The 22,505-nt window shown below is 37.6% G+C and overlaps 1 protein-coding gene and 1 long non-coding RNA gene across 5 annotated transcripts in view; one reads left to right on the top strand and one right to left on the bottom strand.

Moving 5' to 3' along the window:
- LOC112549887 overlaps positions 1-3,811 on the top strand; it is a 155,376-nt gene extending 151,565 nt beyond the window's left edge. Inside the window, exon 4 of the long non-coding RNA XR_003093490.1 lies at positions 2,853-3,811. This is a non-coding gene — a long non-coding RNA (uncharacterized LOC112549887). The remainder of the gene's footprint in view (positions 1-2,852) is intronic.
- Positions 1-22,505, bottom strand: part of ZEB2 (zinc finger E-box binding homeobox 2) — a 134,823-nt gene that overhangs the window by 99,232 nt on the left and 13,086 nt on the right. The gene's annotated exons all lie outside the window — the stretch shown is intronic.

Raw genomic sequence — 22,505 nt, 5'->3', positions numbered from 1 at the left:
ATATATATATATATATATATTTAGCTTTTCTTCAAACAGCTATTTCTGCGCAAACAGCCTTCAGCTGCTGTGCTTAGTACTGAGCCAGTTCTCTCGTGTGAAAAATACTGTTCAGGTGGTACCTAGCTCTGGTATGAGAGAGAGGCTAAGCAGGCAGATGGGGAGGCAGATGTACAATGCTACATAAAAGTAGAAAGACTTATATTATCTTATGTGAAAGCCTTAAGTGACTGAGCTCAGGCAGCCAGAGAATGGGCACAAGTATGGGAGACAAAGAGTTAAGTAAAAAATGACTGTCATTTCTTTCCTGCTGGAAGCTATTGCTTCCTTAGATTTTTAACACAAGCCACAAGACTCAAGCAAGAGAATCACTCTGAGATTCTTAAAAGAAGACAAAGAAATAGTGTGTGTTGAGACTCTTAGGCTTCATTCCGTCACTCATGGATGCTCTGCCAGGATTTCCCACCTGAGACAGATTGCGACGCATGTTCAAATCACTCATGCACAAGAAGCAATACACAAGTTCAGTGTAAAGCCACTTTAAAAGCTCATTGGGTGAATACTTTACTTGTACAAAATACCTTATTCATGATGGAGCAGTGAGGGCCTAGGTAATTACTTGAATCAAGGTGGCCTCAGAAGTGTTTAAATCTACAAGGACACTTAGAACATGAATAATGCAAAATAATTTGCATCTAAATTTTTTAAGTGTTCTTTATTCAAAAACTAAAATGCAGTTCCGATTAAAGTTTGATGAGTGAAAGCTGAGCACTTCATACCCACTGTGAAATGTCTCCTATTTGTGGAAATTATTTCAGACAGTGGTAAAGGGACAAAAGAGATCAAAAAAAGTTGGTGATTTAAGCTGCACTACTTTTGAACCATCCTTATTTCATGATGTTTGGTGACTAGCAAGTTAATTTCAGAACTTGCTGATCTGATACACATCCAAGTTTCATCCCTTTAAAGCAACTACAATGGAAGTACAGATCTAGTCATTAGCTAAACAAAATAACTATTCTTTTGCATTTGACGATAGCGCAAAGCAACTGTAGTCTCTGCAATTCGCACAATATCTTTTACTGCAATCACTTTTCTCCCCCTTTGGAAAAAGCATTACATGCAAAAATACCCTGGCTGCCTATAACTGCATAAGTTTGTAGGACAGTAGTTTGCATGTCTTCCTTTGGAGTCTATTGCATCAATATGTATGTCCCTTTCTTTTGAATTTGCCATTGACAGTATAAACTGCAACGTAAATCACTAGATCAGTGTTTTATTACATTGGCTGCATTTTTATTTTAGAATGTGTTAAGCAACCCCCATAAAAATGGTTAAAGAAGAAGGGGTGAATAAAATAAATGTTGTGTAATGTGTTTTCTGAAAATTATGTCTTTCTTTGCCTGTGTTGAAGCATCTGAGATAGGGAAAGGAAAGAAGGTAGGGGGAGCATGTCAGAAATAGCGGTTTTCACATTCAAATGTCAGTGATTAGGTCATTAAATGTTCGTAATTCTTTTTTTTTCTTTCTAATATCCTAACCTACCCATATTGTCCTCATTAACCATTTCAGAAGGCACAAGGTACAAGCCCTTTTAAATTCTAAAGAAATAGCACCAAAGGTTTCTAAAAGAATAGAAACAAGTTTGCTGATTCTACTCTCACAAGGCAGGAAGTAACTTTTGTTTCTGTCCTTGCAATCAAATGGCTCAGATATTAAACAGCTCACATTTAAAGAACAAGACCTTTGAGAAAAGTGGATCTATATGCTAGTGGAATATTTTTTAAATAGGCAAGTTGTTAAAACTTCAGGTAGGGAAATTCTTTTTTGGAGTCCAATAGGTTAGGCAGGAAAAAGATCTGACAGACAGTTAAGTTTTAAACGGTGGCTAACTGCAAGTATCTAAACTTTAAAGGCCCTTTTGCAAAGGAAAATCATTTTCCTGCTGCAGCCCTTATAAAGAATAAAGACTTCCAATTTATTACATGCTCGAAAGCTGGCTGCCACTTTATTGGACTTTCAGATGAGTGTGCTCGCCACGCTTTCTTAGTGAGAGTATCTGCTACGTTTTCTTGGATTTTGAACAATGAGAACATTTTTTTAACTCATTGAACAAAGATTTCCCCAGCAACAGACCCCCTGCTCAGCAGGTCACCTATCTTTGCGACAGTTTTTCTTTTCCCACGCTAACCCTAGGGCTCATTTGCATAAGGTCTCTGTTGTGACAATTAGTTTCAGGTGAGCTGATTTCTATGAAGCTTGCCCAAGACGATACACAAGCTCTGGGCCTCCCTGATCCTGGCCCTAATTGCGACTGACTGGCACCAGACACAATCACCCTCTTGATTCAGCAAATTGTCCTGCAAGTAGCTTGTTGTGACCCTGCAATGCACAAATCATATCATGTCAGCCCAGCATAGTAAACACTGAATAAAGCAAATTCAAAAAAGGTTTCATAATAATACCTCCATCTTTTAACTATAGTGGACAGGATGAATACAAATCTAAACTATATCATATCTGTGTGCAGATAGAAGAGGTATTATTGCCTTGGCTAAAAACTTTCTTTTATTTTTTATTCATATTGGAAAATCAGTTGTTCTTTGATCCTGTCACCTGGGGAGAAATTCCACAGATGGGATAACAGGGCGATTGTAACATTTTTCTTAGCTGGTTGTTTGGAAATAATCAGTATGCACTTTCATCATCTCAGAAGTTATGGGGTGCATCAATATGTACAGAAGCAAGGTTCCCAGTAGTATCTGCAAAGCTTGAAGAGGGGTTGAAGCCAATGAAATCTCACCTCTACACATAGCAACAAAAGTCACAAAATAACTTTTTTCCTAATGCAGGAAGCCAGAGAGGAGTAACAGAGCGATTTGGACCCAACAGAGGGCCCATGGCAAGGGACAAACTTCCATCATCATCACACCATCACTTGTAAGCTTTTTCCACAATTTGTCTTACAGTTGAAGTGACCGTTCCTTCTTGTCCACCCAGTTCTACTTTGCAAGGCATAGGAACCATCAGATCTCTGCACATTCATAGCTGAATCCTGCTCTCTCTATTCCAACAATATAACAACTAAGACCGGCTCAGAATTTGAACTGAAGACTCAATTGCTGGTCCATGTGAACCCGTTACAAAGCACAAGTTGACATATAGACAGGAGAAAAAATATCAAATAATAAATTGAAAGAAATGCAAAACGAATCACTTCCATGATCATGGACTCATTAATTCATGGCAAGTATAACTTTATTTGCAAGAATGCTAGCAAGGAATGACAAGTTTCTCCTAGCTTTGATTAACTTTGCTTTGGTCAGCTTGAATCTCCATTATCTTCTTATTTATATACAGTGCTCAATTCTTTCCTAGTAGGATAGATTTCTATTATGACCTGCACACTAAGTCAGAACAGAATTTGTCCGTATATTTTGTGTTTTATAAATTAGCTGTGACGGATGGATTTGCCAAATATTATTCACCAGTAACTGTTTCTTTGCAGTAATTGGAATATAAAGAGATGTGGGTTAGGATAATGGGCCACTGACTTCAGTGGGGCTATATTGGGTAGAACATGGCCTACTGCATATATTTGTAAAAAGAATATTAACTGAATTATATCAAGCCATTAGCTTTACTCCCATTTTAGTCTATTGCAAAATAAGTACTTATACTTATTTTTCAGATATTGTTCACCCAAATAAACAAAAATATATTAAAAATCCTCATGAAATTTGCTTTAAAAATATTCAGTGAACATATGCAATATCCAGTATCAAAGGTCAACATCCCAGATGGTGACACATTCAATTTCATTTCAGTTCTAGGTATGTAAGAAAGCATGTGAAACCAGGACACTTCTACTAACTTTGTGATCCTATAACCTGGTTGTGGGAAAAATGTTTTTTCCTAAACAATGGGAGAAGAATAAAAATCATGTCTGTATTGCGACTGCCACTGCCACATCGTAGCCTGCAGAAATCATTCTCTTCAAAGCTCATTCTTCTTCCCTTAGAACAACTCCACTGACTTAAATGGTAGTGGTCTTGTTTGACATCAGCGTGAGGTGAGAATCAGGCTGTATTTCCTTTATATAGATTTGGGAATATGCTTTGAAGAAATAAACACTTCAAAATATCAGAAATGAAGATGCAAACTTAGCTATAACATCATGTAATCACACAAAAGAAAACATCCTGAATTCCTGAAGCTGCACACCCCACACATTAGAGGTGTTTTCTCTTTCATTCTTTGCATTGCAAGATGCTAATTTAATGTGGAAATGTGGGCTATAGGTGGAATTTCCATCTAGCTGGTGAGAACTAGCACAACTGATCTGACTCAAATGACTTATTGTAATAATTTCTGATGAAAGTACATGGAAGGAAAATTACTCTCCTTTCTGTCCGTTCACGTCCCTCCATTTTCTTCTCTTCATCTCATACTCCCACTCACTCCTTACACACTTTCTGGGCGTGTCTATACAAGATACTACTGTGCAGTGGTTACTGCACATTTATTTAGTACTCGTATAAGCAAGTACTAAATAAACGTGTAGTAACCAGAGTTACTGTGCAGTAGCGCCGGCAAACATCTTTTAAGTGATGCCAATGCGAAATAGCCTAATAATACTGTGCCGTAGTGTATTAGCACTGTCAGTGCTGTGACATGCTACTGTGCAGTATTATTCAGTTACTGTGAAGTCCGTGTCTCATGTAGATATGCCCACGGTGTCCCAGTTGTAGCTTCCCTCTATACCTCTGCTCCCTCTGTTTCCCTCTGTACCTCTATTCTTCAGATGACCAACTATCGCCTGTGTCCTCTACAGTGCTCTCTTTTGTGCAAGCGACGCAGTTAATGTCTTTTGGCTCATCACAGACCACTTAGTATTTCTGATTGTAGTAAGAGGGTTAATTCTGTTAACACAACTAAGCGCAAATGCAGTGAATTATTTAAATTTCCCTGAAGATTATATTGGATAGACTTTTCCTATTCACTTCCTGTCCAAAACTATTATGGAGCTTTGCCAAACACAGCTACCACATTTAAGGTAAATAGTGACATTTCAAAGGTGAATAAAGTAATCCTTGTCTATTGTATATATTTTTGTTTAGAGAATTCCTTTGAAATGACTGTTCATGAATATTGCTATATGGTACAGATGATGCTTATGTTGCCTACTTAGAAAATGTATGAAACTTTTCTTTGCACAATGCCCATGCTACTTTTGTAACTAAGGTAATAAAGCAAGTTGATGTTGAACTTTAACCTGCCTCCAATATGATGTGAAACTTTTGGATTTCTAAGTAAATAAACAGTTGATTCTGACAAAAATGACTTTTCCCTGAAGGGACATTTTTGTGAAACTGCGCCAGGTACAAAAAAAATATGTATTTTCTTGGCTGGGTCATGAAACTGTCAAAACACAACTTAAACGTGGTTTGCTGCATACGTAATATTTTTCCCACCACTTTTTTCAAAGCAGTGCCTGATTCTAAATTCCTTACGCACCCAATACTCAAACAGAAATCAGTGGGGGCATAAGTAATGCAGAATATGTTCATAGGTAAGTAAAGCAAAATAGCCAGGAAAAAGAAAGAGGACAAAGCTAAAACAAAGGCAGGGAACCTTTTTGTAAAAAGCTTTCCATAAATTATGCTTTCAGGATAAAAAATCCCTTTCAAAATAGGGCCAAAGTAAGTAGTTGGTGCATATGCCTTCTATTGGCCCCTGTCACGGCGTAAATGTCACCCTCCATGTTTATATACCTTTCTTTAGTTTTATTTGTGTCTGTGCTCTTCCTTTGTCTTCTGCATATATATATATATTTAAATCCCAAACTATCTTGATCAAAGTTTTGATTACAAACTTCATTTTTACCAAAAACAGCTATGGCACTGATCTTTAATATAATAATATATTTTCCTGAATGCCTTGGCTTTTTCATTCCAACAACTGAAACAGAGACAATTCTTTGTATGTTGAAATGTGTAATTATCATGTATCCAAAAGGGAGGGTGTAATTTTCACATCTGATTACAAGGGAAGAGTGTAAGCGAAGCTGCCTCGGTAAACTTACACTTGTTTACAGAGAGCAATACCTTTGATATTAAAAACTCTAAACATGCAAAACACTGGAAAAAATCAAATTGTCATGCACCAAAACTAAACAAAAAAACTAAGCATTTTTCTTGGCATGGCTACAGATGAAAAGTCAATTCTTCTGAACTTGTACTGGCCTACTTACTTCAGATGTTTGTTAAAAAGACTTAAAAATTGTTTTTGCACAGTGTGTTGTACTTGTCATGTTGAAGGTTAAGAAGTTAAAACTCTAATTTTATTATAAGGAAGGGAACTCCAAATGTTTCTCCTGTTTATAACTCTATTTCGTTATATCTCAGTTTAAACTAGAGAAATACTTTTCATATTTGACTTCATCTTTACCCAATTTTTATCTGCTCAATGTGATTGCAATTGCTTCAAAGCTGCTCATTTTCATGGCTCACCTCACCTTCTTTCTTTCTTTCTTTTTTCTTTCTTTCTTTCTTTCTTTCTACTTTTTTAATATACTACTGATTTACCTTTGATAAAATGAGCTTCTGCTTATGTGAAATAATTTTTTTTGGCCACGTAGGAAGAGATGATATCAAGGAAAGACAGCACAGTTACAGTGGATATCACTTACCAAGGAGATTAAAGATAGGCAGGAAGATCACACAACAGGTAGGGAAAAAACTGCAGCAGAGCCGAAAAAGATATCAGAAACCATTTTAAATGATATAAAAGTATGATTGCTGAGGAATCATTGTGGTATTTTTAGAAAGCATCAAAACTGTCTGTGCAGGCATTGAATGTTAGAGTATGATAATCTCATTGCCTTTGCTAAGCAAGAAAAAGGAAGGGAAAAAAGCTGCAAATTATTTTTAGTATATGGAAAATGCAGCTTATACTTGGAATATGCAAAATAAGATAATTAAAATCTGCAACTGTGATTGACACAGATATAACACAAATCTATTTTCTGTTACACAGATTTTAAAACACACTATACTACGGTGGCAGCATGAAATATTATATACTATACTCAAAAAATTATGTCCATTGCAAGAAAAAAAAGAAATCAAGAAACAAAAACCCCAACATCAAGCAGCGATTTTGAAACGTAAAAATGAGATGGAATGGTGTCAGAGACTCCATTTGAGAATATACTTAGTTTAAAAAGGGCATTTTCTCCTTGTGTGGAAGTACTCAGATGCTCACGGTACCAAAAACAGTTTAATCTTAGGTGGGGCTTACCATTACTCTTTATTGGGTAGCACTGAGAATAATAAAATGGTGTTATAGCAAAGCAAAAATAAATATCTATTTGTATATTCAAACACCTTCTAAGTGTAAAAGGCATATATCGACTTGCTTCTACAGCCCCAAACTCACACTGGAGTCAGACATAATATACAAGTACTTCTTCTGTATGTGCATAATCAGAGGACCTCCACCCAGTTCCTTACCCATGCTGCATAGTAGCGTTCTCTGGGAGTAATCTCACCATAGAGTAAGCCTTAAGGTGTTACTTTGTCTTGGTAAGGTTGACAAAGTCTGCACTAGTAAGACTACTTACATGAGTAGAGTTTACACATCAAAAAAAATATAACATTATACACAGAATCAAATTCTCCCCTCAGATCAGTAGAGAGCTGTAGAGTCAGTGGGGTACAGGGAACAGGGGCAAGTGGGAAGAATACGCTCCATTAGTATCCAGACTGCATGGGTGTGTCTGAAGGTAGATGTGGTTTCTAGGCAGTATTAGTGTACTTAAAACAACAAATTAATGTCTGTGGAACACCAATCAATGTTTAGTACACTCCACATTTTTCACTGAGTTGTTAGAGTACATTTGCTTATATTTTGCACTATTTTAATTTAACCATATTGATCAAACTGAACACTCAATAAGACCCTAGGCACCTTAGGCTTATTAAAATTAGTCAACTTGAAGCAAGTGAGCTGAGGAAGTAATGGAAACTGTTCAGAGATTTAAATACGGTGGAACCCACTTAAATAAATACCTGTTAATGAAATAAATCTGTTAAATGAATACATTTTCTAAGACCCAAACCAAAACACCTAAACCTAAGCAGGCCCCTTAAATAAATTCCTCTTAAATGTATTACGTTTTTTAAAAGACACACAGTTCTGGCTTGCAACACAGTTTCACGTTCACAAGGATAATTAAGCTAGGGGCATCTTCTGTGTCAACTTTGTTTGCTAAGGTTGTTGCCATTCTTTGCCATTTAACAGTGGCAAGAAATATCAGATTTGCCTAAATTACCTGTAAGTAAATATTGCTGTCATTCTTTTGGTAACTCTCCCACCTGAGTTTATCCCAGTAAAAGTACAAATCAATTGGGTTGTGTCCCTGGCAACTATATAAAGGTAACTAGAGAAGAAAAATAAAAACTGTTTAACTGACTTGGATGTTCATATGTAATGGAAAAAAAGCCAGACTAGTTACTCTTACAAATAATATGTTTTCCTTTTTAGAAAGTTGCATCGTTTCTTCAGTGAGGTTGAGAGGCGTAATTAGAACACTAACTCCCAAGACTGACTTTAACTGTGATTTGCAATGCTGCTCCTTTTGGCACATTTATGGAGCTCAAAATATTGTTTTTGAAAACATCCCTGTTTTTTAACAAAAATATGATGTTAGACAACATCTTTAACTGATTAATCCTCTCTTCCCTCACAGGGGCTGACCTGTGATAGTGTGTTATTTTAGTCAAAGAAAAAAAATGCAGCACACAGCAAAGTCTCGCTGCAATACCTTTAAATGAATTGAGCTAAAAAACTAGGTATACAATCTTCAGAGATTTCCTAGACTCTCTTCATCAGGGGCTGTGTTTAAAGGTCTTTGTATACTCATTTTTTTTCTTCTAGGCTAATAAAAGATATTAGCTCTTTTCCCTAAGCAAAATCTCTATCATGAATCAGGTCCTATACTTGCAACTAGTGTGATACTGCTGGCCAGGTTTCACCCCAGTAAAATTCTAATCTATACTTTGTCTTTTAGAATTAAGAAGAAAATGCATATCAGCAGAATCTCCTCTCTACTTTATTTCATTTATAAATTACGAGAATGATGCTATTATATATTATTAATTTCTGCTGTTCTCCAGCTCGGCTGCAGCAGTGAGCTGCGGATGTTGGAACGGTGTAATTATGTTCTAGTAGGGCAGCCATCCGTTTCCTTTCAAAAATTTACAGGATTCTTAATCATGCTGTTCATTTGGGTGCGCAGTAGCGAGGATGGCGAAACACAAACAGGGCACGTTCGTTTACATAGGAACACCTGCTTAGCATGATAGCAGATGTCAGTCAGTAAGCAGAACACAAAAGCAAAATACCAACAACAGCAAACTAGAACCATTTTCAACTCAGTGCGATGAAATCTATTCTGCAGGAATAAAAATGATGGGGCGTTCATTTACAAATTAAAGCAGGAGCACTGCAACAATTTGGGAAGTCTTGTTCAGTGTTCCCTGGGGAACATCCCAAAAAGTGAGATAAACTCCTTGTTGAATAACATGATATTTAAAATTGTAAAAATATTTCTCATTCAAGACAGTATTTCTTTCAAGTTTGCTATGGAATGAGAATGAAATGTGTTGTGGAGATCATCAGACCTCATTGGCGTTTTAGATACGTATGCTAAAGTTATTATGGTGGTACAATATACAGCACTGTTGCTTGATAGTTAAGTGCTTGTTAGCATTTCCACTGCAACCCCTTATTTTCAAGCCTTTATATTCTAGCCATAAAAAAATTGTTCTGGACAGGATCTTTGGCTTCACTGTCACAGATTAAAAGTGATCTTTTTTCATACACTTTTTAAAAATAAAATGAGGTGATCAAATGGGCAAAAATGCTAACTGTGGTTTTCAGATGCTCTCTTGTACTTCCTGTGTTTAGGAATAGGCTTGCATCTTAAGTGAAAATGCTCATGTGCATTGTCCAGAAGATATGCTCTTGCATCAGGGTATTAATAATATCCCCAAATGACATATGCAGTAACTACTTTTCCTGAAGATTGTTAGTATTCAGAGCAAGTCAACTTGCGTGGGTCCGTGCATTAAAGGCTCCCTAAGTATGCATTGACTTGATACCCAGTAATGGCTTCTAAGGAGCCGTTATGTAGTACCGTGTCAATGATCCATGCATTGAGGACTCCCTAAGTACGCATTGACACGATAGACCGTAACGGCTCTGAAGAAGCCGTTACGGTCTATCATGCCAATGATCTGCGGATATTGGCAGTGCCTCCTGCACTTCCATAGAGATTATAAAAGTCTCTGAAGAAGCTGTTATGATCTCAGTGGAAGAACCATCAGTCAGGTCAATGGCAGGGTTTTGTTTTTCCGTTTTTTCACCTTATCTTTGTGAAGCCTTGTTTTGCTTTTAAAATCAGATTCAAAGAGTTATTTAAATGTTAAAGTGGCCTGTGGAGTGACTCCAGAATTGTGCTGATGTAACTTGAGATCATAATATGATGCCTGGCTTTTATTCCTTTGGCTGCTGACTTGGATTTTGACCTTGGTCATGTTATTTAAACTCTTTATACCTCAATTTACTCATTTGGGTATAATATTACTCCTTTAATGATAAGGGTATGGTCTGTGAAAACAGTTCCTTTCATGTTGCAAATCACTAGTATAGTAAATTTAGATTTAAGGCTTTTCTCAACCATATGCCTCATCATTGCAAAGTTCTGAGAGGAGCTTGTAAGTGTTTATACCAAACCATACATGTTGGCAGCAGATCTGGAATGATTGGGAGGCCTTGTCTCTGAATATCCTGCTATTTTGTGAGTTTCAACATCATCTATTTTAGTTTCTCTTTTTATTTGAATTTTCCATTATATATGAATGTGTGTATTTAATAAAATGTCACCTTTACTTTTTGTTCTGCCACAAACTTCTATGAAAAACATTCTGAAATTCTTTTTCCATGTGTTCCTCAGCTGATGAAGATTTGAGGAAATCAATTGGAACATCTTTGGAGAAACAGTGTTCCAGAATAATATTTAATTCATGCCTACTGTATGATCATAAAAACAAAATAGATGTTGGCATCTGCTTTTCTATACTTTTCCTGGGAAAACTAAACTTTTTTCTTTTGCAGTTCAGTGCATATTTTGTATGTTCATTGGGGAAAGTACTGTAGTTATATAACAGTGGCACTCCTACCTGTGCCTACTTCCTATGCCATGATCAAGTGAGGTAGTTTTAGTTTGTTCAACCAGCAGATGTACATAATTAAGAACCGCATTAGTTGGTGAACTTTAGAGCAACTATAACCCCTTTTCTGAAGTCAAGGCAGAGATCTCTTTGGAAATCTACAGAAAACATTCAGCTGTGGGAAAAAAGAGGGATTCTAAGAGAACAGGGTCTTGGAAAATACTAGGATCACCCAGAAATAGTAAAGCAGTTGCAAGGAAGACTGGAACTAAGGGAGAGAAAAAAGTGTATTTAAAGGAGACTGGAGTAGCTGAAAAGGTTAGGGTACGTCAGAGAAGCTGGACTGATCTGAAGAGTATTTGAATACACCCAAAGGAAATGGAAAGCATTTAAGAGGAGTTAGGATAGTAGTAGAGAAAAGCAGAGAACCACAACAGGGGCTGAGGAACAAGAATGTATCAGAGAAGGGCCTTAGGCCAAAATTTGCCACAGCATTACTATTGACTTCCTAAGTTTCTGTGCATCCAGCCTGGGGAGGCTTGGGGTCTGAGCACCTGAAACTCATGCTAATGTCCACAAACTGCAGCATCCAAAACAGGTGGCTGCTTCCGCACACATGACTATAAATCTGGAATATAACTTTTGTCTATAGGTTTCAGGTCCTCAGTAACACCAACAAGTAAGACAGCTAGGAAGAGAACAACAGAATATGCACTGAAGTCTCGAGGCAGAAAACATACTCTGTTATTACTCACATGTGCCTCGAATCAAGAATTTTACAGATACAAATGGAATTTGAATCATATATTGAAAAACTATTGCCTTTTGGCTTGAAAAAGAAACCTTCAGTGGTAATAACACCTTTCAAAATGCATCTTCAGGCTTTCTAGCCCACTGTGAGTTGCCTTCTCAACCTGCAGGACAATAATTCTTTACCATCACCCAAATACCATTTACCATATTTACCTATACTGTATACTGGATTTATATGCAAGGTTGTCTTTTAAAATCAAAACAACCAAAGGCAGTGATATCCCTGGGTGAAAACAGGCATTGCACTGAATTTAACTTTTGTAGTGTTTCAAACTCCAATTGTGTGTGTGTGTGTGTGTGTGTGTACATGCACACACACACATTATTTTACAATGACACGGCCAAGGTTTGATGTGAAATCTCTAATAATCTCTAATACGCTCTTTCAGGTGCCTGACATTATAGCAGTTATAATGAAGTCTTGGCTTGAAATACAGGTATGCATTCTAATGGATCCCTAATTTTTAAGCATTTAAGATGAACAATCATGATTCCATTTCTTTGTACATAAGTATTATTGAGATCTTTATATAATATAATTAAAGGTTTAGCAGTTTTTACCAACTATGACTGTAAGAAGAAAACTGACACATTGTAATGTTTTGTGTCTTTTTTGTCAGCATAAAGCAGTTCTTGAAAAGGTGCAAATCTCTGAGTAAAGTACATTTTCTAAAATTCTAAGCCTTTTAAAAAAGGTACACAATGCAGTAATACACAGCTGCAATTTTAAAAAGGCTACTGTTCCTTTAATGCCCAGCTGGTCCTGAGATGTAATAAAATTGACATATTGATTCCTTTGAATTTACAAATGCCTGTTTCATAAACTCCATCTCCAAAGCCTAGGCATCTTTAGAGCACTGTCATTTTTTTCTCCAAATGGATCAATTATGTGCCCACGTAATCCTGTTACCTGTGAAATCCATGCATACTTCTCCCATTTGCTGCAGTTCCCAGGCGGACAAACTTGCATTATGTACGCATAAACAAACAGAGCATTTTCCTGATATTAGGGATTGTTTTCAAAGTGAAAGGCAATCTCCTGGGTCCTTTACTCAAAAAACATACATAGTATGCCTGTTCCTTCAAGTAACCTCGCTGCACTATATGTATAATTATTACACAACACAGCAAATCATTAAAAAAACATAAATGCTCCGACTGCAACAAGGCATTGATACTTATATAGCTTCAGTTTTTTCTGTTGAATAAAACTTTTCAAGTTTTCTATCAGCCTTTTTATTTGATAAGTATCACTGTATCTACGAGGAAGTCATTGTCATCAGAAATGTTTCTGCATGACTTGAATATTTGGAAAGTGACCGGGGCTGCTAACTTTGCTGCATAGTTTTTTATATAGAGAGTAAATCAGCTATTTACACATACATGAACAACCAGACGTCAACCAGTATACATACCACTTATCTACACACACACACCCCCACACATACAAATATTTCTACATCCCCATAGTATACTACTTGCCCTTATATGCATACATAGATATATATGCATGCATACATATATACATATATATGTACATACACATATATAAGTTATAAAATATTAAGAGAAAATAAGAAAATAAATGTGTTTTCCTCTTTACATGAATTCTTTATAACATACTGTGTATATACATAGATATGAATTCTTGTTTCATTCTTTCAGGCTGTGCTGTATCTGATTTTCTACACTTCACTGGGCAACCAGCAGTTCAGTTACACTACACTTGCACTGTACAATTTGTCTCTAAAAGGTTCCCAAAATTATGAAACATCTTGTCTGCTGCATGACCTGTTCACCACAGTGCCTCAATTCGAGACGCACGCATACATACAGAAAGGATGGCACTAAAAAAAAATGTTTTATGCTTAGAGCCCTGTACAAGTGGCCCAGTGCACCACTGCCATTGTTCAGGAGTGGTTTTAAAGATAAATGGCTGCATGTTAACCAGATTTGACATGCTGTACAAAAGCAGCCACCTTTGGTCCCATGACACAGCCAAATAGAAAACACAACAAGCAATCCTGGCAAAGATGTCCGACATGAATAAAAGCACAACAATTTGTCACATAGTCGTTACAAAATGTTTGAAGCTTTGGGGCTTGCCATAGTACAGCAAAGATAAGAGGAGAGTGTACAGAATACTGAAGTCTGAGAATGCATGGGAGATTGAAGAGTTAAACTTGGGGGTGGCATGTGTGGGGGGGAGACAAACCAAACTCTCTAATAGATACAAAGAGAATGCAAAGAGAATATTTTCTTTTGTCTCTTCCAAAGGAGCAAAATGCCTTAATGAATTAAATCAAGAAGCTTGGTTGTTTTGATAAATGACTGAGATCTGACATGTAAGGTAGAAACATTTCAGTTTAATTTCTATTTTAGCAGAGCTAGTGTTCCTTCATGGGTTCCTTATGACAATAACACTTTCATGGCTTAGTTAACAAACTGAATCAAGGAAAGGAAGAATTATTTGTCTTGAGCTATCACCTGCTCATGTTTGTCAGATTATGGGTCTTTACTCGTGAGAGGATGTGGAATTCAAAGGACCCAGTAATGAAGAAGAACTGTCACGTGTATAAGCTGAGTAAGTTCTAGTTCCCTGCCTTATGGTTTACATGATACCAAAGAGGAAAAGAAAAAACTTCAGATCAGATTGATAAAGCTGAATTTCCGTATTGCGCCTGATCATAAAGCTTTCTGTTGACATCAATGAGTATCGGATGAGTGTTTTATGAGCCAAATCCTGGTCCCACTTAAAGTCAATGGTAAAACTCCCATTGACTTCAATGAGACCAGGATTTGAACCTATGTTTGTTCCCTGACGTTTCAATTTATTCTTTCTGCTGCTAAATTGAAATAAGAGGTTCAAATGCTTCAGTGCAGCTGCTTTCTAAGCTCCACATAACAGAGCTCACATTTTAAAATACCTTCCAGTTAATAATCATCATTGCTTCAGTGATTACTGTTAGCTTCTGCCCGTTCAGTGACAAGAGTCATGTTTTTTTAGAGGTAAATTTTATTCTAAATTAGAATAATCAGGTATAAAATAAAATTTAGGAATCATATATATATATATATATATGATTCCTAAATTTTATTTTATACCTGATTATATATATCTATATAAATATATATCATATGTATATATGATTCCTAAATTTTATTTTATACCTGATTATATATATATAATTTGTTTAGTCAAATTCCTTTGTATCTGGTTACTCTCTGACGAAATAATAAATTATACTTCGCACTTCTGCAGCTTCTAAGGATCTCAGAGTGCTTTATAAATATTAAAACTTGCAAAAAACCATGTGAGCAAGTTAACTATTATTTCCCCATTTTATAAACAGGGAAAATGAGCAAAGGGAAGTTAAGTGACTAGCTGGAGTATTTTTCACAGTTCTTGATTTTGAAAGCACCTGCCCCAGTTTGGCACTGGCTCAGTTCCACTGGTGTAGGTAAGAACATAGCCAGACCTAGAAAATCTCCAGCAGAGCCAAACCTAGACCTCCTGACACACAGCTAACCTATCACCTAGCCAGAAGGTTACATTATCCCAGTCATAAACTAGTTTATTCAAGGAATCAGTGTTTTGGCCTGTATATGTCCATTCATAGTACCAACAAGTTAAGCAGTAAAATTTGCACAGGGCCTATCAAAAGGAAAAACAAGCACCTCTGATAAAAGTTAAGTGTTATGCTAGAGACAGACTAATAGGAAGATCTGTGATAGTTAAATAATTACATGGGTAACAAAGTCCTTATAGGTGTAGATTGTCTTTTGTTAATTAAAGTGTGGTGCTTTGAAATGATCAGAAAGCTTCATGCATGTATTTGTTGCAAATGGATGACCAGTGCCTGTATTTCAAAAAAATCAGACTAATGCTATATGCACAATGTTTAGCATTATCAAATGTAAAACCGATTTTGAACTATACATGCTGATAACAATTAAGGATGATTTATTTTGGAGTCTGACACTTCAAACCAGGTAAATGTTATGCCTTGTAGTATTCTACCATAGTGCATATGTTATGGATTCTTTTTTATTATTATTTTATTTTTTATATTACACTGACCTGTAATATATTGGTTGCTGTGAGGTTTGCCTTCAGTTGTTTGTGCCCAACAGGACAGCTCCAAGATAGAAATTAGCATTTCTGATTTTCTAGTTCAAAGTTTATGTAGAGCACAAAAATACTGAAAAAGTTCATCTAAGGAAAAAATCTTTATACATAACCTTGTTAATACTTCTTTGATGGTTCTAGGATGCAATATTAAATGCACGTTTAAAAGAAGGATTCTTAAGGAAAATAACGGTTCTGCTAGACTTTCTTAGTGCACTGCATTCATTTTAAACAGGAAATCATTTTGATTTCAATGCCATATTAGTGTCTCTTTTGCTTTGCAATATCGGTACCGGACTATTAAAACTCACTGCAGGTTGATGTTGGTTTTTGATATGGCACCATTTAAACACATTATATTTGAAGATGTTCAGGATTACTGAGAACTTCAATCAACATTTTTGGCCTTTGTAAAGGATCTTAGCCAGGCATTTTGCTCAGTTACACTCTATCTGATGCCACAACATACGTGGTAGTACTGCTTTCGGAAAGTGCAAAACTGATATATTGTGCCATCTATGGCAGCATTTGCTCAGCATTTGCTACAAATAGGAGAAAAAAGATACCGAATGCATGGATTGATTTTCAAATTACCTCAATATTTTGAAAACATTTTCACCTGCATGCTGAGAATGCTAAGAATGGGAAGGAAGGCAATTGTGCACTTGCACAGCCTCCACTGCATTCATTTATAAATTACCTCATCACTGACTGAAATTAACACTGATTCTTACAGGCAATTTCTCAATTTCCAATGCTAATTACATTTTTTTTACTTTTAAATTCTGTACCACCTGTTTTGGGCAAGACATCTTAGGCAGCGCGACCGCATTTAATCACAATTTTAATTAACCGCCCTGTAGATGTGAAAAAGAAGCAATTATAATGTAGATGAATGATGATTTTTCTGCATTAAATTGTTTTGTTTCCCTGGTATGTTGATTGTAACACAGCACACAAATACAGTAACTGTACAATTTTTTTCTATTGTAATTTAGTAATTGTTTTTGGAAAACCAGTTTGGGAATGAGTGACTTCATCTGTTTACAAATTGATTGATACTGTTAACTCACTGATTGCTGCAGCATACATTTTGTATTGCACAGCCTAGCATAAAATATAATTAGGCATGCATAGACTTTGCAGCACCATTTTGGAAACTGAAAATCAACTGTAACTGAAGTATGTTTTCCTTGAGCGTACTAGTATCAGTTGGGGCTGATAATCAAAAAGCAGTGGGCTATACCGATCCCACTGCTGTTAGAAACCCTTGGATTTAATCTGATAGTCTAATGTAATAAGTTTGCAGTAAGTTTTTTTAATTGTGCTGTAACAGGCCTGAAAGTGGGGGCTGGGAAGCATGAAGCTTGCACAACTCACTAAGATCAGTATCACAAGGATCATACAAGTGATGTAAAGAAACAAGGATGGAAAAAAGAGCTGGGGCTTATGAAGTCAAGGAATTGTTACTGGCACTTTGGCACAGTGCACTAGTGTGCTGTTGCACTGGCTATCTCCAGCTACGCATTACAGTAGGATAAGATCTCATTCAGACTCATGGCTTGCAGATATGAATCTTTCAAGTTATATATATCAGTGTAGAGAAATTCAAAGATCTTATTTGTATGAGGCTAAGTCTGTTTTCTTTCTCAGGGAGGGACATAACATTGGACTCAGAGAGAAGCAGATGTGCAGTGCTGGCAACACCGGTGTATTTGGAACTGCAGACTGAACAACTACTGTGCTCTGGATAGCCCTAGACTACAGTCCTGCAGGGGATTTCCTAACCTGTGGGGAGAATCCCTTGAGTAACACTGAGTTCCTGTATAAGACGCACTCCCTTCCTCTGGAACTAGCGAAATTTTAGGGTTCCAGGACTGCAAGTTATAGTAGTTATAACTACTGGGGAAGCTGTCAGAGGGCTAAAAATGAATGCAACCCTGATTTCTAGCTCTGACACTTGTTGTCTCCTCTCCAGCTTCCTTCTTTTGCAGTCCTCTGACTGTGAAGCCCTTAGCCACGAGAATGTGTAAAGTCACATTGTGAAAAGTCACATTAGCCTGGGTCATGTTCCATCCCAGTCAAGTTTATGATGTCATTAACAGCAGAGGAGAAATACAAACAGAGGGAAAAAGATCAAGATCTGGGGCCCGATCCTGCTCTCTTTGAAGCCAGGGAGAATTTTGCTATTAATGTCAATTACAGCAATGTCAAGCCTATGGTTAGGACATTGTGAGGAGCCCTAGTTCTTCTCTTCTCTCCTGTCTGTTTTATAAATATTTGCTAATAAAGTATTAATATAGATCATAAAATCTACACCAAGGTTCATTTTGACTGTTTAGTAAGAATCCATCTCATTCATACTTAAAAGGGCCTATTATCTCACTGTGCAAGAGATTTACATGCGTAACTCCCATTTACTCTTATGGGACATAGGCATGTAAATCTCTTGTGCATCTAGAGAAGAATAGACCACATAAGGTCTTGTGATCTATACTGCTAGTAGGTTTCAGTCCCTTTCATTTATAAAGCTATACAAAAATTAACCATTAAAGCTTATTCTGTGCAAGCTGTCCCCCTACATATATCATCCCGCTTGCTGTTGGATGTACTTGATGTAAATGCACACTGTGGAAAGGTACCACAGAAAGCAAGCCCATTCATTTTAGTTAGTAAAACTGTCATAGTTGAAAGGAAGCAGACTAAGGGCAGGTAGAAAAATTGTACAGGTTTTACCCAGCAGATTCAATTTCAGATTTAGGCTCTAGACTGAGCTGTTTGGAGAAGGAATACTTTCATTTTGTGGAGCATTCCCTTCCCCTCCTCCCCCACCCTCTACTTACAGCCCTCAAGTAAAGCACCGGGTATTATAAAGGAAGAGGGCAAAATATCCCTGAACAGCTGGAATGATAGAATCTTTACACAATCAAACTAAGATGCTCTGCCTAAGGAAGATGAAATCTTTTATTTCATAAACTTGTTTGAGCTGAAATGTTCGTGGGGAAGCCTGTAAAAGTGGGAACATCTGTGTTCCTGCTGGGATTTGATGGCTCACCACAAACCTTTCCATAAGCATTTTGTCTTTGATATGAAACAAAGAGGAAAATACCTGATCCCCAGCCTCAGTCAGTCGCAGCTCCCTGTATCTTCACACCCTGACCTACTGAACATTCCTTCCAGCAAAGAGCTGCTTCCCATGGCTACCTCCTCAGTGTAAGCTAGCTAACTAATCTCTTAGCAAACACTTGCAGCAAACCTGAAGAGAGTTTGAAAAGAAGAAGAAGAAGGGGAAAAAAACTTTTTTTTGAGATAAAGCCTAAGGCATTTCCAATAGGAAAGAATCAGAATCTATATTTAGGTCCACATACTCTAGTTTTCTCTTGATAAACCAATGAGATGTAAAGTTATGGCCATCTAATGAACCTTCTTTATCTTAATCCTGTTTCCTCCTCCTTTCCATTAACCTGCCATAAACTCACTTGCTTTATTTCTGTCTACCAATAAGCACGTGACTGTGCTTACAGGTATTTGCAAAGTGCTCCCTTTATCGCAACAACACTGTAGGGATGATATGTCATTCGAAAAGTCCATCCAGTGTGCCCTGTCTGCACATACGGGTAACCTTTCCTTAGGAGCTTATAAGAAAATCCACTGTTGAAATAAATAACAACTCTCAACAAATGATCAAAGAAAAAATAAATCTTTTACCCTTATAAGACTTTTTAAAACTGAAATCCCATTTTTAACTGGATAACAGTTAAGAGGCTAGCGGCCACCTATTTATCTGGGAGCTGTGTTTTAAATGTTTGCTGCATGGAAATTGGACAGACAAATGGATCTGCAGTTCTTGGGAGTGAGAGCTTTTAAAATAAAGTTTGTATGTAATATATGAAAACATATTGTTTGGAATTTAAGTTCTAATATCTAGGAATAAACAGAGCATTAAATCAAGCAAAACTGTGACAAGGCCAATATGCACATGGATGATGCCAGCGAGGCATCTCCAGCCCTTTGTTCACAGCTTAACAAAACTGTGCCGTCACACCACTTTAGCTCAACAGTGCCTGTCGAATGGGCATCAGCAGATCAGCCAATGCCTGTCACACACACAGCTGAAAAACTGTTTGAAAGCAAGGCTTACTTTAGCACAAGTCTGGTAGGAAAAGTGTGAGGGATTTTTAATCATCTAATAAAGACCAAAAAATGTTTTTTTAAATGTAGGCAAAAATATTTACAGCCCTCTTCCCAGGAGAAGTAGCACAGTTCTCTTCTTTTTTACCTTGGAAAAACAACCAAGAGTGGCTCTAATACCCTTGAATATTCTTTGATAGTTTGCTTCCTTTACTGCAACTTGGGGGAAGGGTCATAAATAGGATCTAAAGCTGTTTTTAATATGTAATATGCTGTCATGGTTTTTTCCCTCTTCATTTTTTAAAAATATTCTATTTTTAAAAAATCATTTTCATGTCAGCCTGATCTGAGGCCTTGCCTGTGACAGAGGGTAAATGAAATAACATATTCAAGGAAATGTTTGTTTTTATTGTAATGCAATTATCTTTGGAGATGAACATCTCTCTCTCCCTCTCTCTCTTTTTTAGCTGATCAAAATATGTTTTCGTTGGTATTAACAACCTTCTCAGTCAATTTTCTTAACATTTGTGGTGTATAAACATGACACTACTCCAGAAAGAACTGCAGCAAAATGCGCTTATTAATTCTAATGTTGCCAACTTTTGATGATTACTTCCCTATGTATTTTACAATGTGGGTACCTTTTATCATTGTCTTCAAAGTCCAAAGGAGGTTCCATGCAACTTTGGCATGACAGTTATGGATGACCACTCCTCTTTAGCCATCCAATCAGATTAAACAAGAGTTTAGACCCACTGAAGGAGAGAGCCTGGTTTCTAGTCCAAAAAAAAGGCTGGAATGGTACCAGGTCCCTCAAATCAGCCTGGAAATACCTGCCTGTATCCTAAACTACCTGACAGTATACTGTACTATTAAGAGCTAAAATATTTAGAGTTGATGTTTTTCCCTCGCTAAAGTTGGAAAGCTTGCTCTCCCTCTCTCTCTTTCTGTCTTTCACTCTGCTGCTGTCAGTTTGCTGCCTGCACTTTAGCTGTCTCTTTCCCAGTCCCTACCCTGTCAGTTTCTGGCCTGCCAATTTCAACTTGAAGCTTGACTGGGCTGATTTGATGCAAATACCTCCAGGGAAAACCCTGAAACTGATGAACAGTTATGTCAAGTCGATTTTGCACCATCGGGAAAAGGTAACCTCTGCGAGAAAAAAAAACAACAAGGTTAAAGAGACAAGGGCTTTTCACGTGTAATACCACTGCTGCACATCTCGTTCACTGTTTACCATCCCTCAGAAATTGTAACTGTCAGAATTAGTCCTAATTGCAGATGCGAAAGCTGCCATTATAATAAAAACAGAGGCAGTGCAGGCATTAAATGTAGCAGCCTAATTTGTGAGACTACTGAAAAGGTAGAGTAAATGAATATTTCATTACTTTAATTACCAGGGACTACTCTTTTCTTGCTGTCTTATGATAAGTGTTGCTGTAACTAGCAACAGCAAACATCCACTAAAACATAAAGTGCAATAATAGTACTGCTGTCAGGATCACTGCTTTAAAATACGAGGGGGGGGGGGAAGAGATATAATGGGTTATCTATTTCTTAGAGATTCGCAGGAGTAGGAGATGGAAACTCATTTAATGTCAAAAAACAAAGAGGCGAGTAAACAGGTTTTAGTCAAAGAAAATAATGGCCCAGAGGGGGGAAAAAAATAATAAGTTGAGGACACATTTGAAATCCCGGCCTTTAGAAGAATGCTTGCAAGTGGGAAGCAGAAGGCAATTTGTCCCCTTTGCTCTTTGAAAGCAAAACTTTCGGCTGGTGCTGCAGCGGGGACGTGTGGAAACAAAGCGGAGGGGTTGCTGTGCGAGGGGAGCCCGGGGCCGAGGGGACGTGCGCGGGGCACGGGCCGGGCACGGGGGAGATGCCCAGGTAGAGGGCCGGGGTGTTTGCTCCACAGCGCCCGAGCCCCGCGCACGTCGGCCGGGCGGCGCCGGGCTCCCCCCGCAGCGCCTCTGCCTCCAGCCTGCAGCCTGCCCGGGGCCAGGACCGAGCCCAGCTGCCCGGCCCCCCTGGCAGGTCGGAGCCTCAACCTGGAGCCGGCCCTGGGGAGCATGGCCTGGGCGGGGACAGATGCACAGTTACCCCGCGCCAGCAAAGTGCCTGGACTCTTTGCTGGAGCATTTGAAGCGGCTGAACCGATGCACCCACTTGTTAGGGGGAGGGGGAGGGGGGGGGGCAGA

Source organism: Alligator sinensis, unplaced genomic scaffold, assembly GCF_000455745.1.
Source record: "Alligator sinensis unplaced genomic scaffold, ASM45574v1 scaffold693_1, whole genome shotgun sequence".
Lineage (NCBI taxonomy): Eukaryota > Metazoa > Chordata > Crocodylia > Alligatoridae > Alligator > Alligator sinensis.
This window is presented reverse-complemented; position numbering and strand designations above follow the sequence as displayed.